Below are 7,500 nucleotides of genomic sequence, written 5' to 3' on the forward strand. Positions count from 1 at the left end.
TTTGGGGGTTGTTGCTTCACCGATCATATTTGTTTCCAGAATTTCTCTAGTTCTTCTGCTGTTGGTGCTGAAGTAATGTCTATCATTATTATTATTATTATTATTATTATTATTATTATTATTATTATTATTATTATTATTATTATTATTATTATTATTATTATTATCATCATCATCATTATTATTATTATTTTGTTGCTGTTGTTGTTGTTGTTAAAGTGGACAAATACATACCAGTATTTTGTCCGGCTTCAGCCGAGGTCGACTTTCGCTTTCATCCTTTCAGAGTCGATGAAATACGTACCGGTTGAGTACTAGGGTCAAAGTAATCGACCAGTCCCCGTCCCCACAGTGGTTACAAAAGAGAGGGTCATCGTTATTATTAACTACTGTAAACTGGGGTTTTTTTCACGGGGAACAAGGAAATGGACTATACCATGATTATTCATTGGTAAAAATGTGTCTTTTCTTCTTCCCTCTCTCTAGAATATTGATAAAGATTTTTCTAAAGATAAAGAGTCCACCCTAACTCCTTTAGGCGGGGCAAACGAATAGCTCTGAGGCGTGTGATGCTTAATTGGCGAAACTGAAAATATCATTATCTATACCTTTTAAATGTCGAGGCATTGTCTCATAACAGAATAAAATAATACCAGTATTGGTATTATTTTATTTGTATTTATTTCAACCAATATTTGTTTTGATATTATTGTATTTAACTGCATAAATTTCTAGCATCTGTCATTAGCAATATTTACTCTTGTTGCAAGATGGCCTCTGCAGAATAAAAAGAAAAGACACTGTTCACTATAGAGTCGGTGGCAATAACCTAAATAGTTTAAGCAAACACAACCCCAATTATTTTCAAACACGAAAACAGATTTAAAAGAACAGACAATGTGGAAAATTAAGCAAACTGGCAGAAATTCAAGCTGAAATTCTTACAGTTGAACAATAGAAAACACAAGATAAATACAAAGAACAAAGTTGAAAATATTAATTCAAATCGAAAATGAAAACGGTGCAAACAATTCAAGTAGCATTGACAGTATCGACATCACCGTCAACAACAAAACAACAGTACATCTTTTGTAACTGTTGTAGGTCATAAGGAGCTCCTCGATATTTCTTATCTCCAGAAAGAAAATGTAGGGAAGGTGAGAGAGAGGAGAGGAGAGGGGGAGAAGGAGTGGGGAAGGAGGGAAAGACACAGAAAGAGACAGAAAGAGGAAGTGAGAGAGCTTTTCTATCTGACAAATGTATTAAAGACCGAAGAAAGTAACATATTTCTGTATTCGAATAATAGTGAGAATTTACATATGCTAACGAAAATGTTGCAGGGAGTGTCTAGTCACGGAGAGTTGGTGAACCATATCCTCATTCTTCTGCTGTTGCTGCAGTACACTGATAAAATGAAGACAGATAATAGTACTGGTGTTTACCATTGCTTTGTTCTTACTTCTGTGACGCAACACATGTAGATAGTGGGTGGGAGCTGACCCCCACCCAGCAACATTGGCTGTGTTAGGGCTGAATGGGTGTCCAGATTTCGAAGTACAACGATGATATCACTATCATTTATGTGTATATTATCGAGAAAATGGTGCCGTTATTATACGCGTGGTAGCAAAGATTATCTGAATGCCTTCTGCCCAAAATAGAAAAATACAAGATAAAGATGTGACGAAAGAAAGGTGGTGACCATATTAGGGCCCTAAACATAAGACAATGGCTAATACTGCCTTATTCTCACAGAACCTACGGCTGTATTTCTGAATTTTGCCGAACTGAAAGCAAAGACAAATAAATCTCGATCCATTTGCACCTGGGTCTAATGTTGTAGAACAATGAGAAACCGTAGGGTTTACTCCCCCAGTGCAGAACGGACCGCACGAAATGGACGGAAAGAATCCTTACATTATCCTCTTGAAGTAGAGAAAAGGAGATAGAGATTGAGGAAAGGTAAGAAACCACATAGATCAATAAAAAAATTAAGATGAGACAGAAATCAAAGACTTAATGGAGAGATTAACAATAGATAGGGTGCTGATTGTCAACAAACTGAAACCTAATTTCCTGAAGTGCATGACTTTTATTACTGTCCGAATCAGGTATGGTCTTGTGGAACTAATGAATGAAGTAAAAGGGAAAGGCAAAGGGTATGCTCAGATTGAAGTGGAGATTAATAACGTTTACACCAAAATGATAGATTCTTGGTGGAAACCACAGCAACATTTATCTAGAGATAACGAAATACCAAATGATGAGGGGCTTCTCCATGATATGGCGAAATCTGGAATATTCAAGATTAGTGTATTTACCAATCATATAAACTCATAATTTATAGTATGTATAAACATTTGAATGATATACAAAGTGATCAATAATTTAAAGATCAATATTTTTTCATTCTTGAGTTTAGATATAAACTGCCACTATATCATTTGTTGTTCTACAAACTGGCTTTCGTTTATATGACTTTATCAATTTAGAAGCTTACCTTGAACTTTCACATTCCATTTATCTTTTTTATATCCAATATTATGCAAAAACTTCTTTTCCAGAACATTATTCACTATCAACTTTTTGTTTACAAGTTAAAAAATTTAGCTCCCTGAATTGGACATTAACGAAACGTGTATAATTCAGTTATCCCTATTTTCTGGCTTAAGATATCGTATATTAGCTCAAAAACATACCGTTGGTTCTCAGATAAGTTATTTATAACACTGGGTCCCCCAGCATGGTCGTTGTCTAATGACTGAAACCAGTAGAATAATGAAAATAATAAAAGAATGATGCATATAGTAAGTAACACTATTTGTTCAATTGCTATATAACAATTTTACAGCTCTTTGAATATGATTAGCCAAGCAATATTTCTATCAAATCTTTGTCTGAATTCAAGCAAATGATATTTCGATTTAATTGGTTGGTACCTCCATGCAGTAATGCAATAGAATAGAAATGTAAAGTTCCCAGAGTGCCGAGTCTGCTATACAGTTTCAGTTCTTTTATAGCAATTTACTTTTACTCAGAACACTAATTCCCATGATAGATCCTTGAAACTCTCGTAATTACATTCCTCTCCTACAAATCTGAGGTATACCAATCCTGGCATTATTTTATTCTTTGTTTGATGACAATACTTCGAAAGGTCGAGATAAAGATATTTTCCATGCGGCCTATTAAATAATACACGCTTTCTGGTTATTCGTCTACGCTCTCGTATGCACAGAAGACAGATAACGTGGCTACTTTTATAGTATGTTTAAAAATCACGAAGACAGTTATTGATGGTGAGATTTCAAAAAGCAATGCATATGAAGCTTAACATATACCACCCTCATAAAATCAATGCATCTAATTGTCCATTGAAGATTACCGCTGATTACCGATAATCTAGTATACATTTAAGAATGTAAATATGCATATGTGTGTGTATTTGTGTATGTGTGTGTGTGTATGTTTGTGTGTGTGTGTAAAAGCATGCATATATGTATGTAGTTTACTGAGCGGGTTGGTTCTATTCTATACTTAGTTATCCAGCCTCATCCTATATCCATATAGTAATTTGAAAGATCTGTGAAGGGTTGAATCATTTTGGTACACATACAATTAAGTTTTATCGCGTTTTTGATGAAAACACGTGTATATAAATTAGTATATATGCGTATATGATGCGTGCATGTATTATGCACATATAATAAACATGTGTATTCATAACCCTGTTTATGTATAGTATACATAAAGTTTCAATGAAGCACTAGAAGTTTTTTAAAGTACAGTGAAAATCGATGTACACATAGTCATCTATTTTAGATATGCCGATAAATGATCCCTATTGGTGGTAGCTTAGAATTGACGATCATGATGACGAAACTAGAAGAAAATGGTAAAGAATATAGTTTGCTCATTAATTTTGAGAAAATTGGATCAATGACTATCTTTGGACATATGATTAAGACGTCCATATAATAATTGATGACCAAACTGTCAGAATGGTGTATATATCATGCTAAATTGGAAGTATGTTACGAATCAATGTGATGACAGAAACGAGATGAAATGAAGGATAACACCAGCAAAATCTGATATCATTTGGGAAGAATACATCAATGCGTAATAAAAAAATAATAATGAAATAAAAAATAAAAACGGATAAAATTCCTCCAAACTTTGTAACTTAGTGATGCATGAATGTTGGACTCTTAACGAACCTGATATAAGAAGAAAGATTTCATGTCAAATGTTTAAAACAAAAGATGCAAAGAATTAGCTGAGCCGTAAAGTAAGGACAAAACAGTATTTTCTCAAACTGGGATTGAATAGCATCATGTAAACAGACAGAAGAAACAAAATCGTAGATAGTTCGTGCATACAAAATCGATGGATGTTACGAAAATTCTGGAAAAGTCCAAGAGAAAGATCTAGTAAGAAACTGGATTAGTAATATTGTGGAGAGAATATATTTTAAAATGCGTGACTGTGAGGTAGGAAGTTTGCTTCTCAACCACATGATCTAGGGTTCAGTCCTATTGCGTGGCACCTGGGACAAGTGTCCTCTACTTTAGCCCTTGGTCGACAAAAGCCTTGTGAGTGGATTTGGTAGATGGAAACTGAAAGAAACCAGTAATTTATGTGTATGTGTGTGTGTGTGTGTGTGTGTGTTTGTGTGTGTACGTGCGAATGTGTGTGTGCATGTGTTTGTGTTTATATTAGTACTTCACCACCGCTTGATAACCGTGTTTGGTTTGTTTACATCCGAGTAACTTAGCAGCTTGGCAACAGATATAAATAACAAATTTTTAAAAAATAAATTCTGGCATCGATAATTCGACTGAACTGTTCAAGGCGGCGCCCCAGCATGACAGCAGTCAAATGAGTGAAACAAGTAAAAGATAAAAAATAATAAAAAAGAACAAGATAAAATGGAGACTTAAAGGAGAAATCTGCTACGCCCCATGTGATGGTGTTTGCACAATGATGATATTGTATGTATGTGTGTGTGTGTGTATGTGTGTGCCCTTCTAGTTTTACGTAACAATTGCCCGTAACTGTTTATTGAGTATCAAATTAACTTCTGTTGGTCAAAGCTCCATAACAAGTTGCCGAGGTTACAAGATAGCCAGGATCACATTACGTACAAATCGTTGATCCAATCCATTGGAAAGCAAATTGCTGCCAATCGTAGGAGCTACTGCTTCAAAGACCAGGATCCTCCCCACACCCCTGAAGTTGATATTTCCTTTTAAATTTTTAGTGTGTACATCAATATCTTCGTGGTTGACTTAATCTGTCAACCGGTTTAACGCCTGCATTTTACTCCTGAATGCCTTGATTTTTGTTCCCGCTGATATCAGAATTGGTATCGGGGCGTCATAAGACAGCGCTTAAAGCGACATCTAGGTGCTTTGCTTCTTCCATCAACAACATAATATATGAGCATTGTGGAAAGAATACACTCTAATGCACGTTATAGATGTATGTCTGTGCATATATGAGAGTGTGTGCATGTCTTATATATCTGTTTTTGTTGATGTGTGTATATATATATCTACATACCTACTACATAATCTTTACTCCCCACTCCAACTCTTCAATTTTTCTGGACAATTTTCTTCTGTTTTTTATAACAGCCGTCATACCAACAAATCAGATGTGACCACATTCGGATCTCAGGTGGTAAAGAATCCATGCTATACTATTACTTTCAGCTGATCCTGGTGATTGCAGGTGTTATCTTAAATTCTACTCTAGAACCGGTTATTAAACTGGCTTATACGAGAAAATATTTTTATTCTATTAATAATAAAAGGACAACTCTACTAACCTGTATATATGTACCCACATTTTTCTGATGCATGAATTTTCAGAGAATTATACGCGCGTGTGTGTGTGTGTTTTCGTGTGTGCATAGATATATCGACATATACGTATATTAAACTTGTATATATTTACGTAATGTAGGTACGTGTGCTCGTGGTCAAGGATATTCGACTCATGATCATAACGTTCAATTCTTTGACTGGTCGGCACTCTGCTGCCTAGAGCAATGCAGTTCATACCGCACTGCTCGTGTCTTCTCGGTTGAAAGTGTTGTATCACCCAAGTGTTGTACAACACTTTGTCTCATTTCATCTCTCGTATTTTAGATGATCCATTGTGCAAACTGTTTTCGTATATCAATTCTGCAATTATTGGTGTAAAATTAACCTAGAGTTTTGTCCTTTCTTTTACTAAAACGCATAAAGCCGCAGCTTCCATTAACACAATAGATTTGAATCAGTTCCCTTTGTTTTTGGCTTACTGCTCCTCGTGTTTATTTTCTGGTATTTCCGGAAGGTTTGGCGCCACCTGTTCTTGAGTGAAAATGTTATGTCTCACGCTACTGCTATTTAGCACCTTCGGATGATCTCTACTCGACTGCTACTCAACAGCTACTGAACAGTCACTCAACTCCCTACCACGGTCAGACTACCTCTATTTATATGTCTTGGGCGATCCTACTTCTTCGGTTGGAGACGTCAACACAACAGAAACTTACTTTTGTTTTCTTGTAGGTTCCGTATCATTTCATTCTGCGCATACTGAGTGTTTGTCAAGTGCAATACATTACCAGCTAATCCAAACCGATGTAAGGACATGCTTTGCAGCGATTGGGATTTGCTTTCCAGAAAGGATTTTTCTTTTGCGATAATGCCAGCCTTATTGACTTCAAGAATCTTTCATAAGAGTCATTCATAAAATGTTTCCAGCTTCTTGGTTAAGTTTTTGGTCAGTCTCCATGTTTCACTGCAGAAATATTGCGCTAGACAATTACGCAAATATTGCGCTTACAGAAATATAGCACATACAGAAATATTGCTCTAAATAGACGGACCTTTACAGCAATGTTGATTCTTCTTAGATTCATGACTTATACTGAATTATGGATGCAATCTTACCAATTCATTTCTTCACATCATTTTTTAATGTTTTCACTATAACTGATCACACTGACCGCGTAGTAAAAAGTATAGGTTTTGGCTGCCCATTGCGGCCGGCATATGTTGAACACGTTATGCCATGCTACTGGAAGCTAGCGTCCGACGAGGACGGGAGATTTGAGTTATGGAATTAATCCGAACAGCATATTTTTTCCATAGCTAATTTTCAATCCAATTTTTCATGCTTGCTCTTTGATGTTTGCAGTCTAATTCATATAATGCAATGTCATCGTCAAAGCCCAAATCGCAATGCGTTTCCATTATTTCCCACTTAGTTTTGCAGTGCTTCCATTAGTTTCCATCATCATTACGAAGCCAACTGCTAACAAGAACGAGAGGGGCAGGAGGGAGCAGCCTTGTGGGACGCCAACGATGTGATAAATTATCAGCAAGTTTATTAGCACTGTAACGTGGAGGATAATGAACAGTCAGAAACAATCATGATGACATTTAGATAGTGGATGGCTAAGCTGTTATTGTTGTTCATGATGATGAGAAGTAGAGAGAGAGG

At 35.9% G+C, this 7,500-nt stretch overlaps 1 protein-coding gene across 3 annotated transcripts in view; it reads left to right on the forward strand.

Annotated features, from left to right (window-relative positions):
* Positions 1-7,500, forward strand: part of LOC106879468 (synaptotagmin-1) — a 467,346-nt gene that overhangs the window by 252,035 nt on the left and 207,811 nt on the right. The gene's annotated exons all lie outside the window — the stretch shown is intronic.

Source organism: Octopus bimaculoides, chromosome 1 (assembly GCF_001194135.2).
Source record: "Octopus bimaculoides isolate UCB-OBI-ISO-001 chromosome 1, ASM119413v2, whole genome shotgun sequence".
Taxonomy (NCBI): Eukaryota; Metazoa; Mollusca; class Cephalopoda; order Octopoda; family Octopodidae; genus Octopus; species Octopus bimaculoides.